Source organism: Rhipicephalus microplus, chromosome 1 (genome assembly GCF_043290135.1).
Source record: "Rhipicephalus microplus isolate Deutch F79 chromosome 1, USDA_Rmic, whole genome shotgun sequence".
In the NCBI taxonomy this organism is placed as follows: domain Eukaryota; kingdom Metazoa; phylum Arthropoda; class Arachnida; order Ixodida; family Ixodidae; genus Rhipicephalus; species Rhipicephalus microplus.
In genome coordinates, this window is record NC_134700.1 from 174,500,558 (window position 1) to 174,527,931 (window position 27,374).

Consider the following 27,374-nt stretch of genomic DNA (forward strand, 5'->3'; position numbering starts at 1 on the left):
TCTGTATTTCATGTATTTATTGACACAGCGAAGCATTTCATCAATGCGACGGATGAATGGATTGATGAACTTTATTAGGTCACTGCGAAAGCGCTTTAGCACTTTGCGGGCCACTCCCAGGTCCGAACAGAAATACCAATTCTCTCAGCGGCGTCATGGGTAAATAAAACAAAAAACTACAGCGACACCTCTGCCTTCTACCCACAGTCGCTTCTTTTATTCATATTTATTAGGCTGATCTTTAGCCCTTCAATAACAATTATTGGAGTGCCCCTAATAATTTATGGTTTAGGAATGTAAAGGCCATTACAACAGTAAGAGTAATAACAAAATAATAATAATGGTATTATTTATAATATTAATATTTTAACACGTTTATTATTATTATTATTATTATTATTATTATTATTATTATTATTATTATTATTATTATTATTATTATTATTATTATTATTATTATTATTATTATTATTATTATTATTATTATTATTATTATTATTATTATTATTATTATTATTATTATTATTATTATTGGGCTTTACAATCTGAAACGACAGAATGATTATGAGAGCTCCAATACTTGTTATTGGCGAGCTAAGCATGTGCATAATACTGTGTCCCCTAGCTTCTTCGGAGGACCGAACAAGCTAGGGGACACACAAGGTTAGCTACCCACCAGTGCGCCTGCGCAGAATGCAATCTAATTTTCTGTTCTTGGGCTTGCGTTGTTTCAAGACCCAGAAATGATAAATAGCAGCATATCCGTGGAGTGAATGATGGAGAGTGGGGCGAAGCATTCGTCCGTCCATTCGTTCTTGCTTCCGTCCGTCCATGCAACCATCTGTGTGACCGTCCATGCGTCCATCCGCCCGTCCGTGCGTGCGTCTGTTCGTGCGTCCATCCCTGCGTTCGTCCATGCATCCGTCCCTGCGTCTGTTCATGCGTCCGTCCATGCATCTGTCTGTGTGTCCGTTCGTCCATGTATTCAACACTCCAAGTACCACTTTCTCGCATCTTTTCATCATATATTCCTCATATAAAAGCACTCTCATCCAGAGGACATTCCAAGGACTGAACTATAGGAGGCACACGCACACTTTCTTACGGCTTGCGCTTCGTGTCTACTTCCCACCTTTAACCACCTCGATTTCGTGGTATATACTAGTTCACTGAATTCATGGCACTGTGGCCCAACGCTCGTTAAACCTTTCTAAAGCTAAGGAGGTTACACCTAGCGAGTATATTGTAGCATCCCTTTCTTGTCCGATAGTGCTGAATGTACATGCCAATGGCTGCTAATGGGGATCGCAGCGTGCGCGTTGACTAAAAGCCGAATGCTCATGTCTCTCAAGTGGTGAGAGACATGAGACATGAGCACTTGAGAGACATGAGCCGAATGCTCATGTCTCTCAAGTGGTGTATATAGGTATGATGGGCACGCCTTAATTGAGTTCCTGTTGAGAACGGCGGCATCTTGAAATGAAGTGTGCTACGCAACGAGGCACTGCAGGTTTGAATCCCCATTTGCGCGTGCACGTTACGTTTTTTTTTGCAAATTTTTTAGGGCATATAATTTTTATATACATACATATACCAGATATGACCCGCGACAACGACAAAAACATGGTGACAGTGTTGGTATAACTGCTATCGCCAAACTGCAAACAAAAACGGAAATATTGCGTGATCATTCGCGCTGCGTGTTCACTTTGTTTTACAGATGATCGCAGAACAAAGAAAAACTTAACAAAAGTTAAACGCCGCTTGCTTGATATAAAGTCCCTGGAAAAGGCAAACTCGCATAGACTGCACTGGAGGTGCCATGCTGAACAAATATCGGTGCTGATGGGCTCCTAGATTAAAACCTCTTTCACCTAGGCAGTCCTAGCTCTTATTCGTCTATTCCAGGGCTCCCAAGTGCAGCTCACTTAACGGGTATTATTCTCAAAAATTCACTCCAGCATTGGCCATGACACAGTGACCGAAGTAAGAGCGCAGGAGGCATAGTTTGTAAGAAATGTCAATTATTGTTGCCTTTTGAGAGACATTTCTCGTATCTCATATAAGAGTATTGTCTGAAAGGTACTTGCCACCAAGATTAAAACAATGTATCAACCTCCACAACAACAAAAATCTGGGCGCCGTTTCTAAAACACAAGATCGTTGGTTCACGGGTACGCACCGGTGCATATTCACCACAGGGGTTCTCTCACGAGAGAAATATTTGAGACAAATAATGCCTGCGTAGCTAAAGAACAAAATTCAAGTATGGTCCACATGCGGTCCAGAAGCCGCGTGCTTGAGAACCCTGATCTATCTTTTTTTTTCTTCTCTATCTCTTTTTGTGTATAGCTTTTTTGTCTCCGTTATTTTTTATTATATATTTATCTCTATTTCTTTCTCTTTAATTATTAATTGTTGGAGTTTAACGTTCCAAAAGCACCACATGAATATGGAGACGCCTTTATGGAAGACTCTGGAAAGCTGGACGTACTAAAGTTCATTACCGAGCACGTAAGTTTTAGTGCATGTAGTACGTGAACGGGCCTCAAGCATTTTTGCCTTTATCGAAAATGCAACTCTATCGAAATACTGAACGATCAAAAACAGTTTCCCGCTCGAATGTTTGCGGAAGTGTTCCAATAAATAATAAATTGGCGAAGTGACGGAAAGGTGGCATTGATACAATAGAAGAAGCAGCTGCGTCCTCTATAGAAACGATCAATGGAGCGTCTGTGATCTCACTCTGAAATGAAATGCTGCTGTATGCGGACTGAGAAAACACCAATGTCGCTGACATCTCAGAAGCTGTGACAGGAGAATTTGAAGCTCGAGTGTTTGGATCAGTAATCTTGGAGGTGGCATAAATAATTTCGGAAATAACACATTGTTTCTAGTTATGCATGCTGACAATATAAAACATGTGAGCCACCAAATTTCAAGGAATAATAAGTCAGATGAAGCAGCCTGACAGTGAGAGAATTTTCAGCTCATAACAAAGCAAGCGAACGAAGATGAGCACGAGTGCTATATAATGCATACAAATAAGATGTATTTTGCCAACTTCTTCACTCAGAAAGGCAAGCAATTGCTTCAAGGAGTTTCTCTCTTGCAGGCTTTTGAGAAACTTGAGATGATGCGATCTCACTCTGAGGTCGCAAGGGTGTAGCGCACACGAGGCCACCAGGCATCTGCAGATTTTCTGCCCATCCACATATTATCAACGAGTAAGGGCCCATAGGTGCCTCCTAAGCAACCAGCATCGCAGAGAACAGCTGCCGTAGTCACCACTGGGCTGCCTATAAAGCAACAGGCACACGGACACGTTTCCACTCTCCCTACCGTCTTCTTGTCTTCTCTGAACGTACGCTAATATGGCTCGAGTAGTTCAAACAAGCTTCTCTACTTGTGCTCACACATTTCGCTTGACATTAGGTTAGCGCATAGCACAAATCATGAGCTACTGAAGGAGGAATTCAAACAAAAGGTCACGCGGAAGATGAATGAAAACGATGACAAAAGCTTTGACAAATGATCACGACACTGCCTAACGCAGAATATCAGTTGAGCATTATATTGGGGCGAGGCCAACTGTGCATCAATTTCAGGCTTTTTGAAAAGTATTGACTACACCACAAATAATAGTTTCTTTTGAAGTAGGACAGCACCCACTAAGCCATTTCTAGTCTTTATGCAGATTAGCCAGGCACCCGCGACTGTCTGCAAAGTATTATGTGCGCCTCGTTGCATATGGCATGTGGCTGATGACAATGAATAACTTTGACCGAGAACTTTGCAGAGGGGGAAGCGTCAAAGTACACACTCGTTCCACAATTAGCCTTGGGGGTTGACGGGTTGCTATTTTTCTCTTCTTCCATGCTATATTACAAAAGGTAAAGCAGTTCCTTGCCAGAAAACACACCAACACCACGTACTTGTGCAAATGAATAGCAAGCACAAGCGCTAATATAGGGTAGTGTATTTCCTATTCAACTCCGTGTGTTTTTTTGCCATTTTATTAATTTTGCGTGTCTATCGTTTACGTCAAAGGTGGCGACACCTCTAAACGCAGGAATGGGTGCCAAAGAGAGGCGCTCTAAAATACACCTTGAGTGTTCGCAGAATTTCCGTGGGAATAAACTTGTAAACGCCATGAACTGTAGTAATACGGTAAACGAAATTTGATAAGCTGACATTGCTAAACAACATGGCCAGCGGCCACGGTGGCATGCTTTTAATTAAGAGCGATATTTTCAAACGGGCCACAGAACCTCAAAAGAGATGATATAAGGAACGTAGTTACGTGAAGTAGCATCGTTTTCATGTACGTGACGCCAAAGTAGCGCATTGTATAGGAGACCATGGTTATGCACTGCGACAATGCCTGCATCTTCATTTCCATTCATCTCGATCTGTAACAAGCTTTTATTTTTTACCTTTCATATACGTTTTGCGTTGCGTATATGGGAGAGAGCAGAGTGGTTACTATCTCTGTCATTTTATTGTATGCGATGCAGGAGTGTTTGAGCACACAGTGTAAGCTTTCCGTCTTCATCTACTTTTTTTGTCTAATATCACTCAATGGGCTTCTTGGTGATTAATCCGAACTTCCATGGGCGTAGTGCACCCTCTTTCATCATGGCTATTTTTCTTGCTGGTGCATTATCAGCTTATATAGGGACGTTATTCTCTAAAGATATGCGATGTGTTAGGCACTTGCAGTATTGGTGTAGCTCCGGCTAGCTATCTTGATGTATTCTTGACGGAGTTCACCCGTATTCGCCTCGAAAGCGCAAACTTGAATGGTGAAGGGCGATACTGGCACTACAGACGAGAACATAGCGAGCTCTAAGCCGAAAATTCTCTCTTCTGGTAACACGCAGCTCGTTTATCGCAACTATAAACACTTCATAGCAGCCAGTTCTCTGTGTCAGTAGAACATGTCACTACAACAGCAAAAACAATGACAGCCAAGGTTCCAATGCCGCCATGCCGAAGTTGAAGGACGATAAAGCGTTATTCTTCAACAACGATGTGGCTTGAAAGCAGCACATTCTTGCGCACCGAATAAGTTTCCCCTTCAATAGGCTGCCCGGTTGAAAGATATAGGCCGCCAGAAAGCTTCATACAGCCAATAAACGCACGTAGTAGAGAGCTCCTATATATGTAGCCAAAAAAATGACATAGGTTGAAGGTTTCGTAATATACTATTTTACTTCTTAAATGTCACACTTGGTCACTGCCCATGAACCCTCGTAAAATCATAGTGAAACGTAAGTCTAAGACATGAATGAGTTTTATAATTATAATCAGCTAACTGTAGAACATATTTAAAAAGAATCCGGCGCCATACCACGGTTATGTTGACAAAAAAGAACGACGCCACCGCATTACACTGACTTTCCACTCGACTTCACAGTTTGCCAGCACAGTTTTTTAGTCATAAAGCAAAGTAATAAAGCTGGACAGACGCGTACTAGCTAACCAAGCGTCCTTAGGTCGATTTCTCTTTGAGCCGAGAGCTCAAACATGTTGCGTGGGTTGCCTCACAAAACAACGGAACGACGTTGGTGAGATAAAGTTGCACGCCCGTGACATGAACTTTCAGAGCTGAACAGATAAGAGTTTTGCGGAGGCGAAAGTTTGTAATAGAGGAGGCGTGCACGTTTGTCGCTAACGCTATCAGACATGCTTCAAGTGTGACGCCTGTCACGACAGTTTCGTAAGTCGACCGAAGCGTTGGACGGGCTGCATGGCCGCTTTCGTGCGAACTTGGTGACACTGCAGTTTATAGAAGCTGAAATTTTGCGGCAGTTTTATAACCAGTCGACTGAGTCATGAGCTGTGTTCCCGTTCGCGTCATTAATGCAACATGACGATGCCAACGATCATCGTTTGCTCTTGCAGCTTGTTGTACGCTGCAGGTCGAGGAGCAATCGCGAACCCAGAGGTTGATCACTCTCGAAGAAATCTCTTAATAAAAGAAAAATATTTGAGTTCAGAAAAACCTCTCAAGTTCCTTCAATAGAAAAGAAGTATGCGCATGTCAGAACTACTATAATAAATTAATCAGGGTGCGATAGGCTAGAAAGTTGGGATAGTTGGTATTTCATGATTTCGCTGAACAATCGCGGTGCACAACTGAAAAAGAGTTGCGAAACAAGACTGCTCTTTTGCTTATGTGCAAAAGAATTGTACTTTTATCAGGTTACGTAAATTATTAGCAAAGCCGCACGGCGTTTGCGAAGGTGTCAATGCCAAACACTACAGTATAGATACACATCATTGACAATGCATTTGTTTGGAACAACAGTGAATCTCTACTAATTTCGTAGTGAGAAAAAGTAGCCACCTGCAACAAAAAAACATGGCACATCATTTGCCCAGAAAGAACGGCCACACAACTAGTTTCATGACACTCATGTACTGTAGTAAGGCAGCATCTCTGCCGTAGTTGAAATAGAGAAGATTTGATTGCCATTCTATAAACCTAGCCCATTGGTACTTTTCCAGTAAGCTGTTCATTTTCTGAAGTGGAAAAGATACATGCCCAAAATTACTGCATCTTTTTAAACGCTAGACCCCCGATAAAATTTAGTGTGTTCTTATCACAGTGCCATTTGCGCCATATCATGTTTTATCATGAGTCCCTGAACGTGAGCAAGTTTTGTCAGCTGCTTGAAGAATAGCTCATTGGCTTCGATACCGAGAGAGAATAACTGAAGAAAAGACAGGGAGTTGAACCAAAGGAAGTTTATGGTGGGCTACCCTGAAGTTGGGAAAGAAAAACGGAGTGCGACAAACTGAAAGACCACAGAGGAATCTGTGACGACAATGCAATGTCGTGGCAACAGCACTGTTCAAGAGGCACACACCACATAATAAGTGAATACTCAGAACTCACCATTCATTCTAGTTTCTTTTAAAAACCAACATTACGTCTGTATAGCGGTAGAATTACTGTCGTGTAGGTCCCTGTATGCCCCACAAGTATCTCTTGTAATAGGAAGTGGTTGTACAGCTGGCCTAGTGTGGCGAGAGGGTTGCTTTTTTGGAGTCAAAGTGATTGCATTTGCAGAGCAGGTCCGCCACTCTTTTCCTAGGTCTGCAGAATCCACATAATGGGCTACGATCGTTCCACTAATAAGTGAATAAGCATGCTATAATGTTACCTATAATTCTATAATACCGCAAGGCCAGAGGGAGAGGTAGAGTAGAGTTAAAGCCCATTGTTTAAGATCAGGATCTGAGGTATGAGGGCGTAATTTTCTACGAAACGTAGACTACACAGCTCGAACGTTTAACTACGGGCTGACACAAATAGCTTTTGGTGCGTTAGATCTTAACATGAGAATGATTACACTGTGGATGCCGTCGCGGGTAGATTCAGCAGACGATGAGGCTTGAAGATTTCCTCGAGTGGTACAGTGAGTCTTAGAAGCTGTTTTTCAATAACAACTGCTATGTATGTACCTGTGAGGGAACCCAATTCACTATGATGTCGACAAAACAGAACATCATGGCGAAAAAAATGTTGAACGTGGCATTCCACTCTCTACAAAAACGTCGTTTTTTTTCCCTCTCTCACTGTAAGAGTCTTGGCCCATGATGGTTCCCGAGAAAAATCTGGAGTTCGCATTGACAATGAACATCTTTATTACTAAGATTGAATCACTGTAACTTGCTCAAGACTTGTAAAAGGCGATGGCTACATTGCTAAATAGGGTGGCGTACTATTCCTACTAAGTAAAAATTCAGTTCCTTATTCTCACTCACCAAACTTGGCTATTATCTCGTTGGTCCCGTTTATACATTGTTTAATAAGACAGACTAGTTGAAGGTTAGTTATACATGTGCCACACAGGACCTTTTGAAAGGTCATCCCGTCAATTGCCATCAAAACGTTACAACTCTGTCGACTCAATAGAGCTCTCGAGCTGCTACATGGCAGGGTTCCTATTCTTAGGCTGCTGGCGCATCGATGTGAACTCGTTCACAGCCTTTTTTTTGTCAACACACACTCATCAAGTGAGGGGCCCATGGGACGGCCTAGTGCTCTCCCTTAGTAGAGTACCAAGTACTCTAAGACGTTCACCGCCTCTTCTGAACTCGGCAGTTTCCGGGCATTTCTATCCGAACGGCTGCATATGAAGAGTTTCACGGCATCCTGAACTCGTTGACGGCGTGATTTTCTGTCAACTCGGACTCATCATGTATGAGGCCCACGGGACGACTTTATGCTCTCCAAAGGTAGAGTACCTAGTACTCTAAATCGTTAACCACTTTTTCAAAAAATAGACGGCAGTTCTGAATGGCCGTTGAGTGGTTCAGGCGTTCATCGCAAAAACTCTGTGGCTCGGCCGAGCCTTACATTCAAGAAATTGCTTATTCGTAATTATTAATGCATATTCAGCATTAAGTTGGTGAGTAACAAAACTCTGGCGAGCAGTACACAGTGAGACAGCACGCTGAAGATAACGACGAGGTTAAGGTCGACAGTATGTGCATTTACACATTTGAAGTAGCAAGAATGCTCTAATAAATAACTCACAGCCCTCACATACATTGTTTTTAAAGAATAATGGTTAGAAGCCTTTTTTCTAATCATGTTTATAATCGCGTGTGCCAGTCAAACAAGTAGACTGTCAACGAGAGGACAGGCTCGTGCCGTCCCCGAATCTCTCACTCAATGGCCATCGAAGTTCAAGAGGAGTTGTGGAGTGCTTTCTCGACTCTACAGACCCAATGGCCTTCGAATACGCCCATGTGGAAGCGCGTGCCTGACAATTGAGTCAATAGACCATTGGTTAAATGGCCTTGCAAACACCCGTGTGACATTAGTATAAGATATAAAGAGATTCGAGACCTTTTAACGGTAGTCAAGTCACTACAACGTTTATGTGCTCTCAATGACCACCTTGAAGTGTGTTCCACTGCCGGCAGTTCTTGGTGGAGTTCTTGGCTTTGTGAAGTCGGTGAAAACCGGAAGCACCTGTGGACAGAAAAACTAGATTTTTGCCTTGCAGGCATAAAGAATGGCTTGACAAATACAATAAAGCAGAGAGACACATTACAGCTAACCAATGCTCAAGATCCTAACTGTTAACTTCGCAGTATGAAAACAACTGCACTAATGGTAAAGCAGTTTGTATGAGTCCTGGTATTTCACTCTTAGAACGACCATTATTGTTGGCCTTTCAAGCGTTTATAGGAAAAGAGCTTGCAATTAGCAACAAGATAACATAGCTGTAAGAACTATCGAAGAAAACTTTGAACCGTCTATTCAGGCAAGCACCGAGACTCTCTTGCCCATGAGCTAGGGTCGAAGCGCCAGAGTTTGCAAACCTTAACCTGCAAATTAATTGCAGTGACGTTATTGCATGGAGCTTGGGGACGTGAAACCTTTCTGTATTGAAGCATCTGCCTAGTAAATAGGTAAAGCCACCAGAACGAGGGATTTAATTCCTCTGGGTAGTAGAGAATTGCAACGACCCACAAATACACAGAGATGAAACTGTAAGTAAAAATCATAGCATGCTCCAGTCGGCAGTGAATGGGTCGTAACTTTCTTTGCGCCAAAGCATCTCACGAAGCACTCTAAGAACCCAAATGAATTGGCCACAACACAGTGAACTCCCTAACTCGCCCCAAACAGACATTGAACAGCTTTTTGCGGAGTCCACTTGCGATAAATAAATGCAATGCTATATTTGAAGGGAGAGACGATGACGAAGTGCCATCGTTGCAGAATGGCGAATGTTTGAGTTCCATGGTGTTTTGTGAATAATTTTCACTTCACCTGCCAAGCGAGGTCTCCTGCTGGTGTGCGGTGGAGGTGGAGCCCTATGAAAGACTAGCAGACATCAGAGTGACCACGGGTGTTTCTTCCAAGGAGTGCTACAGCTTCGAGAGTGGAACTGACAGCGATGGCAGCGTACTATCAGCGTCAAATGAAACCCAAACAGTGGCCAGCCTTCGCAATGGCACAGTGCGCGCCGTCCACTTGTCACTACGAACAGGCACGCATATATGCGCAAAGCAGCCGAACAGGATGCGCGCGCCTGTCCATTGGGATAAATAGACGGCACGCACTACACTATCGCGAAGGCTTGTCTGTGTTTGGGTTTCATTTGACGCTGATAGTGCACTAATGCATCAACAGTGAAACATCCGGGGACGACATCTTCGAGCTTCTGAAGAGCCGCAAGAAAAAGAGGCAATTTTTTTAGCACATCACCCAAATTGAGTATGTCTACCATACGATCTTTGCAGAATACCGAGGTATCAACCATCCTCTTCATGCCAGTTTTTGCTAGTCACAACATGAGGTGCCTCATCCGGCAAGCCGTCTCTTTACAACTAAAGGCACTGGTGCCGAACTAAGTAAAAGAAATCAGAGTGAATGTAGCCGCAGGAACATCCTAGCAATTGACGTCAATTGAGTGACTGCGCAAGACAGATTACGTGAAGTTACGGAACTTTGTGGTATGAAAGTCCACTTTGATATATCGCTGGAGAAAGAAGTAAGCACTGGATAATAGATGATGTTGACAAAGCCATTTAGAACTCGGACTTACCAGTCTTGATCAAATCGGATACAGAAAGTATCATTATTGGAAGTATATGTCGTATTGGAACATCACGACGCGTAAGGATTACATTCAAGGGGAAATCACTCCGTTCGTTCGTAAAAGTGAGCCACATACGACACACAGTTCACCCTTTTGTGCCGAAACTGCTTCAGTGTTGAAAGCGCATAAAGTTAGGTGACGTAAGTTGTGTGTGCACGAAGTCTACTATATGTTCCCGATGCACTGGGCACCACAACAGGAACACGTGCCATGCCACAATACTGAAGTGCTCAAATTGCAATGCGCCACATGATGCCTGTTCGAAGGACCATCCTTTTATTTGAAAGCAGCTAACAATACAGAAAAAAGGGCTAGAGATGAAATGTAACACTGAGAAGCAAGTGTATCCATTACGCTACGGCGGCCCCGTCACTGGCGCTGCACCAAAGCCTCCAAAACCTTGTCACCTCGCCAGGCACATCCCCAACCAGCTCCACCTGTTTCAATCGGGCCAAGCGCTGTCAGTTCTAAGAACAAACGTGCTTCATCTAGCAGTAGAGCTGACGCTTCAGTCTTACAACCCAGTCCGAACGCAGCCGTCTCTAAGGACCGTGACGCCTCTACCAGCAATGCAGTTGATGCTTGGCCCGAACTTACGAAGATACATGCGCCTGATGAGAGGCATCAGACTTTGACATTGAGAGACACTTCATCGGTACCTCATAACCTGATGGACGAAGAAGGACAAGTTATCGGCATGGTCAGCACCCTGGCCAGTGATATGCGCTTGCTGCTGAGCAAGATGCAGACACCGACAGCTCAAAAAGTGTTGCAACTGCTTGACACCATCACTACAGTTCTCGCAAGCCTTCAGAAGTGTGCTGCTTGAGAACGCAAGCGGCACCAAATTGCTTCACCATTGGCAAGATTTCGAGTGCATGAGACCATGCATACAATTTACGTAATGCAACGAATGTGCTCATTTGATTATGACACGGGCGCGACTCACCATCTGTGATATTAGACACACAACTGCCGTTATGTCGACGGCATCACTGACCTTTCTTTCCCCCTCCCTCTCTATGTTTCACTCTCATTACCCCTTCTCCTGCGCAAAATAGCCTACCGGGCTGAGCCGTGGTTTATCTCCTTGCTTTTATTTCATCCTTATTTCTTTCTCTTGAAGACATGGGGCTCCATGCTGAATACTTTCCGCAGTTCCATGAAACCAGCATAGCAGGAAGGCCGACGCCAGACAGGTTGTGAATAGTGCGCTGATGTAACGCTGGCACTAACTTTGTCGACGGACTTCCTCGTTTTGTGTACGAGTACAAAGCAGTAGCATATATATCTGTGAGAGAAAAAGAATAGCATCAACGAGTTCCTGGAACACAATCACGACGAGTTGCAGGAAATGTCTAAAAACTCAGCTTTCTTGAAAAAATACGTTAAAGTTTCTCACTAGCATTGTGTTATAAACGTCTTAATTACCATTTAGTGGGGAGAAATGATTGGTACCTTAAAGGCTACTTTTTTTCTTAGACGCAAAGTGAAAAACTAAGCAATAATGCCGAAAAGTATAGTGAATGCTATTAGCAGTCGTTCTATTGTAAATCTAAATAAAGTAAAAATGACAAAAAGATGGTGCCGCCGGTGGGAACCAAACCGGCGGCCTTCAAAAAATGCATCCGATTTTCTACCATTGAGCTACGGAAGAGGCCATCCTCCTGTCCACATTGTGGCGCTTATATGTGCATTCAAAACTAGGAGTGTTGTTCAGCACCAATTGGTGCCTTATCGGCAAGTGTCAAAAACTTACTCTTTGCGCCCTGTTGGCGCCACGTAGCACATGATCTGTTCACGATCAAAGTTACCATCCATAACCATGATTTGCAAAACTTTGATTCCCATGTCATATGGTAACTGCTGGTTTCCTTTTTTCCTTTCATTACTTTTTCTCCATCTTTCGGAATTCAGGAAATTTGTATGCAAATTCATATCTGTATATAGGCGAGTTCCGTGTCAAACAACAGCTGACGCGTGCTAACCTTAATTCAATTTTTTTTCTCTCGTTCCCCGACTGATTGGTACCTAAGTTCCAACCATTCGTTGGTACCTAAGTTACAACGTAAGTTCCAAGCTATAAAGCTCAAAGCGTCCAATCAAAAGAATGTTCTCCTATTTCAAGCTTGGCTGCTGAAATGAATTATGGCGAATGTTTTTCACAGAGCTGTTATAGCTTTGCAAATAACTATTTGAGTAATATATAAATACGGCAGTGCACAATAGACACTCTAAAAAATTCCATATTACTGTCAAGAGAGATTGTAGCGGGGCGTGACAATGCGGAATATTTATAGTTATGTTGGCCACGTTTTCCAAATTACCTAATTTATCTCGCAAACCAATTCCATGTAGTGGCTACCACGCTTTCATGCTGGGCACTGATAGCGTTAGCGTTACCAAAAGTACATTATTTCACGCAACATAAGTGTACTTAAATACGGGGCAAATATTGCTACAATTTCTGCAAAAGTTGACTGTACTGTTGACAGATTGGCGGTACAACGATGGTGGCAGGAACGCCGAACAATGCTCAAAGGCTTATCACCGTTACTTAATAAACAATGAATTGTATCGGGCGAGTTGGTAAGGATCCATCTTGCTATAAACGTTTGCAATAAACGTTTAGTTGAAGTAAGCGCTTGTTTTGTGTGTCTGTGTAATAGTGGCTGCGCTTCCTAGCAAGATGCATCACCCTTAGTCTTGAGTTTGTGCGCAAAGCGACATAATTCACGAATTAACTCAAACGTTACCTTACTTTCGGATATTTGAATCTTCCCTCCTAAAGCGTGGCGCAGACCCTGAATTCTACAAAAGCTATCGATTCATTAAAAACGCCTTTTCAAATCGAAATAAAAAGGTGTCGCGATATTTTTTAGCTTTATAAACGTATTTTGTGTACATCAAAGCCATGCTTCATTCCTCTACTGACACAATTTTTTCTGTTTTCTAGCAAAACAATAATTGGTACCAAAGATACCGAAGGTATTGTGTGATGCTACTGTATGAAGAAACTGCAAAAGCTTCATAACTGACAAGTGACATGTACTCTGTCTCATCATCCAAGCTTGAATAAACACCTTATTATCATGGGTAAAGCAACGATGGCTCCGTAAATACACCTTACAAAAGCAAGGAGCCAGTGAAATCTTCTGCATGCATCAGGTCAAATTCAATGAAATACCAAAGGAAAACATGTCATCAGAATTCTGTCTGCACCTAATAACAGTCTACATGGCACGAGCTGCCCGCTAGTCAGTGCCCGGCAAGAAGACTACATAAGCAACCCGAGATTTTTTCTCTCACCTTGTCTTCGAAAGCACTTGACATCTGAGCTCTTTTGTAACGCGTTACGAAAGGTACTCGTCCTTTTTAGATAGAATTAGAAATTAAGGTGTGCACAAGTCCTCATTTTCTCGTGCATTCCGTTTTCTTAAGAAAGATGTTGAGTTTCTCGCACTTTCAGGACACACAACGATCGTTGGCAAGGACCATCACCGGCACAATGAGCTTGACAGGCGAAGACGGCTGCGTGAATGGTAAACAAGGCATTATTTCGATGAAGAGGCTGCTAAGGAACTCCTCTTAGAGCCCCACGAAAAAAAAGCTATGCATCCTGCCATCGTGACAGCACTGCATAGAAGCGAGTTCGAAATGAGGACAGACGGTAACGTGAACCTCGAAACGAAGACCATGACGTCACCCTCATTTTTTCCTTCTAATTCTACTCAGTGCTCTTCCATCCGATGTAACACTTTTTTTTCTGTGGTTGGAGTTGTTTCGAAATTATTGAGTTCTACACGGTGAAACCACAACTGATGTTTAAGACACACCGTTGTAGGAGACATTTAATTAATTTCAGCCCGTAGGCTTTTTGACGTGTACCAGTGTCTCAAATCAGCTGGACAGCAGTGATTTCACTGTCGAGAAATTATTGGAACCCTGGCACTGCCCATCCCAATTCCGAAAGGCAACGAAAGCGCTGTTGCGTTTTCTCAAAGACACCGGCCTGTTTCATCGTTCGTGATGTGAAACTGTTATGCGTCGGCCCAGTCAGTGGCCTTTTTTCTCCACCTCTATAAATTTCTTTCCCCCTTTCCCCTTCCCCAGTGCAGGGTAGCCTACCAAGGCTCAGCCCTGGTTAACCTCCCTGCCTTTCTTCTTATGTTCTCTCTCTCTCTCTAGTTATATGACTGCTGATGAAAGTAAAGCAGCTTTCGGAGCTGGTTCGTACGACTACATTACTTTTGATGCTGCCGAAAATTTACCTAAGAAAAGAGTAATAGAGGACAGGTATACGGTGATCAGATTACCCCATGTGTGGCATTGCTTCTCCTCCGTACGTTACTATTTGTTAACGTGGTCTGTCATGAAGCACTCTGATTTTCTTGCATTTCGTCTTATCAAAACGCGGGGAAATGCGAGAAGAATCAATTCTGTGAGAGCTAAAAGCATTGACAGTTTATTTATTTCAATTATTTTACGCCGGTGTCCACCACGGCTCCGCTGAGATATTTTCGTCGCAGTTATGACGTAGTAAACTATATACTAGGAGATTGCAAAGAAAAAACGAGACCAAAATGTTCTGTATCTGGGCGTCGAACCAGCGACCTCTCACTTTGCAGCGCGCGACGTAAGTCACTAAGCCACTGAACGAGCCTTACCAAACTTGCTAACGGCAAATCATCTATATACACCATGTAGCTTTGGCAGCCCTCTGAGCTTCTCAACTTAACAAATTTTTTTTAATCGGAAGCGAGATGGCCTAACAGGCCCATGGTGGGTAGTTACTGTAGCATATAAAGTAACTCCAGCGTTGGTTAGAGTGACTCTAGCGTTGGGCGCCTGTCGCATATCTTTGAGCGCGTGCCTACGCGGGGCATGGTCTCTCCTGCGCGAGTTCTTATCGTATGAGACTTGGGATACAGAAGAGCGCGAATGTCACTTCGCTCGCTACCACGGCCGTGCTAACGAAAGGAGCACGCTGCTCACTTACGATGAGATAACGATTGTGACAGCAGTTCGCGCTCCCCTTTCTTATACCTGAACGTTCGTTTCATGCGTCTTTCTGTTTGAGCAACGTACTACATGTTTCGTGCTGAGATAGCTGTTTGTCTGTGCTCGTGCTTGGTATGCTCATTTTGTGCGCGCTTTCTGTATGGGGTTCACACTGTAAATTTCGAGCTGCTTGCCGTTCTTCACATGAAATAGAAATTTTTTGTGGTAGCATTCATTCCTTCGTTCATGTGGCAAAATAATGCAGAATATATGCCCAGCTACCTCGCTGAACACACGTTTCACTTTTGTGTTATACAGATTCTTAAAGTCATCAGTCTTGAGTTTTTTTTTCTTTCGTCTTTTTTGATTGCTTTCCTTTTACCAAGCCACCTACATCTGGACGCCCTCGTAGCCGTGTTCTTACTGGTATATTATAACCAATACTGGCACAGAAGTACACGAGTATAGGACGAGCATGGTTCACAAGAATAACGTGAATATTCTGTTGCGCGCGTGATGAGACCCTTTTCTCTAGTAACATGTTGCACACACCAGCGTGCGACGGTACATGTATGCAGGTGTGCGCGTGCGACAGGAACAGCGACAATATATTTCAAAAAACCTAACGTGACAGCTCTAGACAACTCATGTCACCAACAATTCTCCACCGATGTCGGCGGTGACATTGATGAGCAAAAAATGTTCTTGTAGCGAATAAAAATGAATGATCAGAGCCCCGCTGTCAATGCCAGGCCTTTTTCATGGCAGTTATGTATTCTACTCAAGAGCCACATCGATACTTAAACTGCTTTGGAAAACGAAAGCCCTATAGAAGCTTGCCGCTGCGACAACTATATTTGTGATTGTAGTGTTGGCAATCTGCTTTTACAAAAAACATGATACAAATTACATATTTACTCCAGTGAATCGAAAGAGTTTAGTCAGACGTTGCCTGGTTAGGCCAATAACAGCTACGTGTGATATGAAGATATATCTGCAGCGTGCACTTCATATGAAGAGAGTGACGCCTTTTCTGTGACATCAGTAACAATGTTCAGCCAGAACATCAGCTGCCCTTTACACGCATGTATAATCGACGTGCCTTGCAAGCCTACGATATCCGCAAAATATACTCGTGCAACTTCATCAGAAAGGTCGGTCCACCTCAATTTGCTGTCGTGGTACACACAGGCAACACAGTAGCACGCTCGCGAATCACACCGGGAGAGACTGATCAGGTTTTCTTATCTTCTGCCAACTCCTAGCCACCACTTCTGTGAAGGATCTCGCGCGCTCGTAGGAATAAGAGAAAAGAGTGCGCAAAGCGAACGACAAATTCCTGCAACTCCACTTGTTTTTCAAGGATTGGAAACATTTATGCGACAATTGATGTATGAGACAATAAACTCTTTTACTGAACTAATTCCGCAGTTACTTAAAAAGTGGTTGAGGATGCGTTCGAAAAAACTTGTCTCAACTACGTGCTGTGCATGCAAATTGCGCTTCATTTGAGTGGGCGGATCATAGGCGCTCACTCCTGTAGTGTGCGGCGTCGTTGTCGCCATCGATGACGTAATCAGTAGACATGAAAAACTTAACAGACATGAAAATATAAAAGGAAAGAAACGCGAAGATCCAATAGCATTCAAACCTGGGTCCCAATGCGTACGAAAGAGCCACGTTTTTTTTTTTCACTCGATTACTGGTTTCTTAACACGCCACACGCATCAATAGCGACCAATTCCTACAATAATACCTATCCTTGCTTGCAAAAGCACTATATAGGCATCACTTCAATCTATGTAAGATAGCGTGGCAGAAAAGTAAACTGATAACCAGTCATCACACAATGCTAATTGCACAACAAGAGCATTGGCTTGATGCTTCCCGCGCCCTATAAAGTGTTCAACCGAGATTCTTCATCGTCATCAGCCACATGCAACATCAACAAAGTGTACATAGTTTACAGATGTGTATCGAGTACTTCGCTTCTCCACAAGTGACAATGAATGGCGTAATGCGTGCTCTCCGGTTCATGACAATTATGATTATTGGCGTAGTCATTACCTTGCTTTTAGCATAGTTGGCCCATCCGCAAAAACGAAGCTGCACTCAGGATTCGTGTGAAGCGGTATCGCAATCATCCGTGAATTCTTTAGGAACGAAGAACCTCAGGCCTACACCCCACCGTCACTGCGTCGTCGAAGCTCCTTCCTGCTGCATGTCCACTCGGATCCTTCTCCCACCTACCTCACTATCGCTCTTCGAATCTGCCCACTAACTTCAAACTAATCAACGCACCCTCTTTTAACAATGCCAGTCAGATACGCCTGATTCAGCCACTCACCACTCTCTCCTCTAGCTTTTCCCTGCTCTCGCCAATCACCTAGCCTACGCGTGTGATTTACTGTCGTGAGGGAGGGAGCCCCATCATGCAGTGCCTCATGGCGGAAACCATACGATTTTCTTGTCTAGTTGGGTACAGATCCGTGAGGCAGCATCTTGCATTCTGCGTGTTCACTAGGTTGTCGATCTCGCTGGCTCCATAAAAGATACGATGTTTCGAGATAGCGTGTCGCCATTTGTGGTGCTGTTCGGGCAACCAAAGAGAAAGCGTCACTCCAACGCTACTACATGCGCCGCGACGTGACGCGGTGGCAGCGTAGCTTTAACCCTAAAAAAAGGAGCACGAAGGAACCAATCTAGTTGACGTACGATATTGTAGGGGAAAGCAGTCTATCACATCTCCGGGAGAAAGCGCTCGGAAGCACGTGTGGCGAAAGCAGCGCGACACCTCATGCAGCGTCGCATCACGATCATTCACTGAACTAAGGCGGACCGATGGCTCCCGTTGTCGAACACGTGTTTGCGATGTCATTGAAAGAAATAAAGGAGGCGTTGAACTGGTGAACACGCGGAATCACCGCATCACCCTGTTGTCCACCCAGTGGCTGTCCGTTGCCTGTGCTGCTGGCTTGCGCTACGCTGCGCATGCTACACTCTCCCTCACTCATCAGCGGCTTCCGCTACCGAGCGCAACAAAGGATCTCCCCATCTGCTCCCGACCCTACCGTCTTCTCAAAAGACAGCGGCGAGATTCAGCGCAGAGTCGGTGACGTCCGATTTCTAAGGAGCCCCTCTCATGCGTTAAATTTCTACAAAAAACTGCCAGTTCTTTATCTAGTTATTGCTGCTGTAATCAACGCAGTGGGTTATTGAGCGAAACGTTTCGATGTATTAATAGTAACTATGATTCAAGCTCTCAAAATGTTCGACATTTTCTCTTTTTATTGGAGCCCTGAACCGACTTCCGGGTTTTAGGAGGTTCTCGGAATATCTGTCCAATTAGGACAACAGCGAACGTTTTGACCGTAGCGTCATGTTGTCGACGTCCATGTCCCCGTTGGGCCAAGTCCTTAAGTAAAAAATTCACACTACCCACCCCCTATTTTTTTGCTTGCTTCTACCAGGTTCACTTTTGTTGCGGTGTTAGTGATCACGTGTGCGCCATTTCACTGTCTCAGTGGAGCAGAGAACATCAACCAAAATAGCGAGGTTCCAGAAAAAGCCAGTGTCGGACTTTCGGACAGATAAGAGGATTACCTGGCAGTCTCTCAAAAATACTTTATAAAGAATCGTGAAATTTCGGCATGTATTTGTCTGGAACCTGTACGTATTGACAGTGACAGTCACTCGCTAGAAAAATAAAAAAGATAAAAGTGATATCATTTCACATCGAACACTGGCCTACATAATTTGAGAGAGCAATACTCGGTCGCATAGCCGCTTAAACAAGCACGTCTTGTTCATGAAAAATGCTTTAAGTGCATGTTAGAAAGTCCAGTTCTAATCCATCATAGGAAAACATTATCAATTGGTAGGGTGAGGTGTTGGGTTTGTAATACAACTCGGGATGCGACGATTGTTGTCTCTAATATATTCATGCGCATATTTCTAAATGAAGCCGTCTCAGGGGCAGCATGGGACATAAAAAAGTATTTACAGACTATTGCAAATTATAAACACACATTACTTTCACAAATTAAAAGAAGCAAAGTCAACACTCGGGCTCTTTCGCTCAACAGGTAAGTATATTAAACACCATGTCTCTACATCTGCTTGCTTCGTATTTTAGTGCCGCGCCATATCCCGTAATAAAACTAGCAAGGTTTGTCTTCTGGAGTCTACCAACCCTAAATCAATTTTTTTCTGCAATCTACTGCATCAGCTGTCGTGACTGGCTGTTTTACTGTACCATACAATACAGTGTAATTGGTATTTATTTCATGACGCACAAAAGTGAGAAATAGGATTAGGGTAACCTTTTTTGTGTATGTGTGTATTTTAGAGTTTTTTTGATGGTGACTGATAGATTGATATATGTGTTTTGACGTCCCAAAACCACCATGTAGTGACTTCAACAAAACGGCATGAAATTGAAAGTGGAAGCTCGAGTTGAAAAAAATGCATGAACGGGAGTTGTGTGTTGGCCGACGTTTTCAGATGTGGGCTTATCTTCTTAAAGGCTAGAACTTTAGGTCTAAATCTTGAAGGAGACAAGTCCACTTTTTTCAAAAGTCCGCTCGAGTACACAAACCCTTGCTATGAATTTTGTTCATCGGTTACCCCAAAAGACACACACGATAAACGATAATGAAGACCACGACCACTACCAACTCTTACGAAACACATAGGACATGCGTGCTCTCATCCCTCTTTGCTTCTGCTCTCTACTCTAGATGGAACACAAATTAAAGTGGCCCCTCTTCGGGATGACATGCACATGGCCTCCTTCGTCGTTGAGCACAAAAAGTTAGAACTCCGCGTAATTCATCTGCTCATAATGTAAGTTACATGGCTTTTGTATCATGAGACCACAATGACCTAATGAGGGGGTCTTCAAGATACCACTCTAGGGACTTTTTATAGTGCCCCTAAATTGAGCACTTAGGCATCTAACATTTCGCCTTCATCACTTAGTGGCCGTCGTGGTTTGCTTTTCATCCTGCAACTTTCTCTGGCTCCTGCAATCACCAGGAGCCAGTTTACAAAGCATGCTAATGAGTATCCTGCGCATAGGTCACGTAGATTACCTGATTTGCCTTATCCTTTTCAAGCGGATGCTTTTTGGTAGCCCGCGAATGTGTACAGGGGTCAATGCCACAAGTTATACAGCGTTTATACATGCAAGAATGTGGACTGAGCAGTCATAGTACGACGACAAGTTCAGCACAAACCTTGTCTACCTTATTCATGAAGTCATGCGTGTGTTTATGTGCGAACATAATGTGGAAAGCTCCTGAGATTACAAACGGGAGTAGATATGATGAGCTTGTTTATCAAAACCACAACCTAGAAGGTCATGCCCTTTTAACGCTATAGCGTGAAAGAGCTCATTTCGCTGGAATTCCGGTACTAAAGTTTTGGTCGTCAGTTGTGAGCAAGAACCTGCGTTGTCTGTAAGCAAAAAATTCCAAATACATATAAATACAGAAAAAAAGTTTTAAAAATTTGTGCGAATGGCAACTAAACTAACAACATTTGGGTTTTCAGTGGTGCTTTATCAAAAGCCACGTTCACGCTGAGTGCCCTGTAAAAAAAATTCTAATTATTTCATGCCAGACGAGGAACTTTATTAACAGAAGTAATATTGCATGGCGGAATTGTACAATCAAAACAGGCGTTAAAGCACGGTAAGTGAGTAGTGAGTGGTTGTTTCAGAAAACAGTCAATTACAAATCGTACGTACATAGTTAATCATCATAATGAAAGACAGCATTAACACCGTGTGCAGCTTCAAATGCGCGTGTGTTCCCTTACAGACTTGTGGTGGGTACTTGGCCAACTCAAACAAGGAAAATGACATTTTATACTGGAGACTCAGCAACTTGCAGAAGTTTATTAAAAGTAGTTTGAAAGGATCGATTTGAAGGAACACAGATGTGATCCTTTTATTGCAGTGCAGTTCAGGGTTGCACCTAGCTGTGAAGTCAGGCTAGCGTTTGAGATGATGAAGCGCGCGGAGCCCGATTTCGCTAATGCGTTCAATAGGTGAATCTTGCGCAACCTGCAAGTTTTTAACGGTCAAGCTGCTTAGAAAATAGTTCCTTGTAAGCCTATCGCAAAAAAAATGCATTATCATCTTTATGAGTATGGGCCAATGTATGGTCTACCAGAAAGCTAATATGATTATAAACGGACATGTGCAACGCAACTTGGGCGAATCCCGCTACGCAACACTGCTTCTCTTAATATGACGGAAGCGACAGATAGCCGAATAACTGGCTCAGATGCGAGCTCGGCAAGTGATGAGAAGATAAAAAAGATCAAGATGCACATATAAGTAGAGAGTGAGAGAAAACACAGATAAAGGAAGTAAAGACATAAAATATACAAACACAGAGAAAACATAGAAAGAGGTAGAAATAAGCATGTACAAAATAATAATAAAACAGACAGACAGCAATTAAAATAAGGACAAACAAACAAAGAGAGAAAAAGAAAGAAAATAAAGATCGAAAGAGCGAGATACATAAGTACAGTAAGACATAAACCAACAAAACAAAACGCATACAAAACTAGACAATGATTCCCTCAAGATAGAGCAGCTGTTATTGTGCTTGACTGCTGACCCGAACGACACGGGTTTGACCTCAGCTGCGAAGGTCACGTTTTGATAGAAGCCAAATCGTAGAGGCAGGTGTACTGTTCGATGTCATTTGAGTTATACGCCAGATGGATTATATTTCTGGAGCCCTCCACCACGGCGTCTGTCACAATCATAACGTGGTTTCGGGATCTTCAACCACAGACGTCTATATTTTTACCATTACAAAAATACACATTGAAAACAGAAAGATTCGAATAAATATTTAGAAGAAAAGACTCTTCCCTCCCCCTCTCCTCATTTCAACTCCGTTATTCCATTAGGCTTGGCACGCTAGGGCGAAGCTGACGTAAATTTCTTTTGTTTATCTGCATTCACGTGCGTCAGCCATTTGAGCGAAGGCACCATCACCTGCATTGTTGGCATGAATTCAATAGTGTAAGCTTTAGGCAGGGGGCGGATATCCCTATACTTTTCATGGGACGCACACTCACATGGTGATACCTGTGGCAGCACCGCTTCCCCCACTGGGGCCCCCCGCCCCCGCTGGGCATGCTACTAATATAATTTACAAACAAAACCATGCTTTCTGATGTCACTGGTGAGGTCAACAGAGGGAAATGGTGCGAACCGTGGCGAGGATGGCTGCAGTGAAAAATCTTCTTTCCCCCTTCGCATGCCAGCTGAGTGAGTTCGCGTTCTCCTGCACGTCCTCTGGCCACTCAAGCAACACTGCCATTCAATAAATTTAGTAACCCATTTTCAAATGTTGTTCGCGCGTTGTGAAGTGGACATACAAAAGCTGACAGATTTCGAAATGAAACAAAACTCAATCAACACAACTAAAATTAAGATATTTTTAATCACACGTGCCGTACTGAAAAGAGAGACATGCGCTTAGTACGATGGGTCAATAGTATTTTGTTTTACAACTCGAAAATGCACATAAAGAGCAAACATTGATCGGAGAATATCTGAACCCATGAAAAAAATTGTTAACATTCTCAAGCAGTTCACGTCGTATTTCAGTGAATCCTGTTTCTCATGACAAATAACACATTTTCTTTCAGATCTCTGGCACGAAACAAGAGAGAATTTCAGGGTATGATAGCGGCATGAAGAGATCAGAAACCGGTTAACAACGAACGCCGCTGGATAGTTTGTTTCGGCTAGTTGACTTTTTTTTTGTACAGCCCCGCCGGGGTGCTCTAGGGGTTAAGGTACTCGGCTGCTGACCCGCAGGTCACGGTATTGAACCCTGGCTGCAGCGGCTGCATTTCCGATGGAGGCGGAATTGTTGTACGCCCGGGGGCTCAGATATGGGTGCACGTTGAAGAACCCCAGGCGGTAGAAATTTCCGGAGCCCTTCACTTTGGCGTCTCTCATAATCAAATGGTGGTTTTGGGACGTTCAACCCAAAATATCAATCAACTTCTTTTTGTACAGACATCACCCTCTGGAAAGAAGAACCGCTTTTAAAAATGCTGGCTCCAGCGTTATTTCCTGTTGAGCTATTTCTCACAGCATCAATGAGTCAATTACGTCCCCACTGAAACGTTCCGTATGCGATGCCCAATAATTCCGTATGTTTCCGTATTAATCTTACGGAAATGTATGGGAAATATATGGGAAGCATATGTATTCTGTATGGAAACATATGGAATTATTGGACTCCTATACGGAATGCTTCAGTAGGGGTGTACTTTATTGACATTAAACAAGCACCCATAAAGTTTCTACCTTCTTTATTCATTTCCATGAACAGGAAGGAAGCTTTAGTTGCTTAACATCCGAAATACATGCCGAAAGTAATGTATGAACAACTGTGTAGCCGACTCGAAGTGAATTTAAGCTTTTCATGAAACAGTGCATGAGCTGCTGGTGGGCTCTCGTCATCAGCATTAAATCAGTCCTACGACACGTTGCTTACGCCAATCCGGTCAGGCTTGCAGAAAGCTGGGTTAACTCACGCACTCATGCAAAATAAATAAATGCTCAAATACCGTACTCAAACACTTGTGCTCCCTGGTTGTCACATCGAAGACCTTCGCGGCACTGGAGATGTCTGGGTGAGTACGCTGCAGAGCCGCGTAAAACATTTGATGCCCCGATTGAGACATTTTCGTGTGATGCACCGTTGACCTAATCCACCAGGACTACTGTGGTTTCCATTCGCGTCCAGCCTCAACAAATTACCCGCAAGTCGCGGGATCAAATCCCGGCGGCGGCGGCTGCATTTCCGATGGAGGCGGCACTGTTGTAGGCTTGTGTGTTCAGATTTGGGTGCACTTTAAAGAACCCCAGATGGTCGAAATTTCTGGAGCCCTCCACTACGGCGTCTCTCATAATCATATGATGGTTTTGGTGCGTTAAACCTAACATATCAATCAATCGATCGAGCCCCATCAAATGACTTAACTTTGTCGTGTTCGTACTTGGCACGGTAACCGAGCGAGACAGTTACCGAGCGCGATACAAGATATAATATCACTGAGCAAGTGCCAAGGAGAGTGATGGCAGGCGCTGAAAACAAGTCTGTCTCCACGCGCTTCGCCGGATTCAGATTTCACAAGATAAGAAATGAAAAAAAAAGACAAATAAACAAAAGATCATTTCTGCACAGTTTTTTCTAATTTTTCACTTGTAAAAACTCTTCAAATTGAATAAATGCGAACAGCAACATTAACCTCACTTTGTTAAAACAGATCATCTGATGCTCGGCAACCACAACGAGCGCACATGTTCCCTGAAACCGAACATAGCGATGAGTTTCTGGAGCCTGCTTAGGCATGCTGTACGCATCGCCAGGCATATAACTTCTATGGGCAATCAACCTCGTCCTTTTTCTCTCTCATTCTCACGCTTTCTGAGTCTACGTTCCTGGTGTATTGTGCTGTATCCTCTTGCTCTATACATGAAGGACGAATGTATGCAAAACGTGCTAAGAAACGTCTTACGTAATTTTTCTTACATCGGTGTTCTAGTTTCTCACCAATGTTAGAAGCAAATCAGCACTTCATCTTCATCTTCATCTTTACTCATATTCATCTTTATTCATATTTTCATCGCAGTATGGTTGTTTCCATTCGGCGTTGAGCACGCACACCCAAATCAATCTCGAGGAGGCGCCACTTGGCCTTGTATATTGCAGACGATTGCCTGCAGCCCTAAACTATTTCGTGTTTCTGTGGCCCAACCAAAAAGAAGCTAAAGCTATCTCGGGGAGTTCACAGCAGCCTAGAACTTCAGTGCGTTTGTCGGTCTTCGAATCTTTCCAATGCCCCCAGGAAAGCAGATTTGTGAAAGCGAGAGAGGTGCGATACGCGTGTCTAGATCGCAATTATTTTACATCCGAATCCATATAGATCGCACTCTGCATATAGAAAATATATTGGTTCTTATAGTACGGAAACTTCCCGTGCTTTTTCTGAATTCGCGTGACGAGAAACGGCAGCTATCGCGCTCGAGCGAAGCCGTTCACTACGGGTGGTGAAATTTGCATGAATATATTTTTCGTCGCTAAAAGTTAACTGAAGACGTAAGACCTACGCTCACCAATAAAAATCAAAATAAACAGCGGAAGAAGTTCTAAGTTGAATAAGGAAAAAAAAGGGTAAATGCATCAGGTTCATTCGGTTCACGTTTTCGAGCCGATTCCTAAAAACCGCCTTAGGCTTGCTGCAGGCTATCTTCCATTGCGGTCATTTTTCATCAAGGTGCTGTGACTTTGCGGAAATAAAGCGAGCTTTTTGGTGCTCAACGAAATGCGTAACTGACGCGGAGATACGCTGATCCAAGAAAATTTATCGGTGGTGCGTTTGGGAAATTGTCTGACATTGCACCCTGGTACAATTTATGATCTGACGTTGAATTACAGGCAAACGGCCATTCGTTATGTTTCGCACAAGTGGAGTCATTCCTAGTGTCTTGCGTTATTGAAAAACGTGCTGTTAGAAATTTATCATAAGTGTTGCACGAGTCAAGGCACGTTCGTCTGTTCAAGATGGCTTTTGATTTCGTTGTGTCAGGAGCATTGTGCAACGCATTACACGGATCACCGTCAGAAGCTAGAATTTCGGAAATTACCCTCAATTGTCTTACTAAAAAATATACCTCATCTTTACCTACTGGTTCTGCTCAAAATATGGTTCGTCACGTGGCATATTGATTGATTGATATGTGGGGTTTAACGTCCCAAAACCACCATTTGATTATGAGAGACGCAGTAGTGGAGGGCTCCGGAAATTTTGACCACCTGGGGTTCTTTAACGTGCACCAAATCTGAGTACACGGGCCTAAAACATTTCCGCCTCCATCGGAAATGCAGCCGCCACATCCGGGATTCGAACCAGCGACCTGCGGGCCAGCAGCCGAGTACCTTAGCCACTAGACCACCGTGGCGGGGCGTCACGTGGCATATACTTATCCTACAATGAGCAGTATATTTTCATACAGTTTTGAACTGCGAGTAAGCTCTACGGGTGAAATTGTATGCGATAAGCAAAGCAATCGTACCTTGAGCCATCGTAACACAAGATGGCCCATCGTACCATCTGTACAATGTAGGAGTTTTATCATCATCATCATCATCATCATCATCATCATCATCAGCCTAACTACGTCCACTGCAGGACAAAGGCCTCTCCCATGTTCCGCCAGTGAACTCGGTCTCGTGCTTGCTGCTGCCAATTTATACCCGCAAACTTCTTAATCTCATCTGCCCACCTAACCCTCTTTGTCCCCCTATTGCCGTCTCTAGGAATCCAGTCTCTAAACCGTCTCTAAAACCGTCTCTAGGAATCCAGTTAGTTACCCTTAATGCCCAGCGGCTATCCTGTCTACGTGCTAAAACTCCGACCCATGTCCATTTCCTCTTCTTGATTTCAACTATGATACCCTTAATCCCGGTTTGTTCCCTAATCCACTCTGCTCTCTTTTTGTCTGTTAAGATTACACCTATCATTTTCCTTTTCATTGCTCACTGCGTCGTCCTCAGTTTAAGGTGAACCTTGTTTGTTAATCTCCAGGTTTCTGCTCCGTAGCTAAGTACCGGCAAGATGCAGCTGTTATATACCTTCCACTTGAGGGATAGTGGCAATCTACCTGTCATGATTTGAGAGTGCTTGCTAAATGTG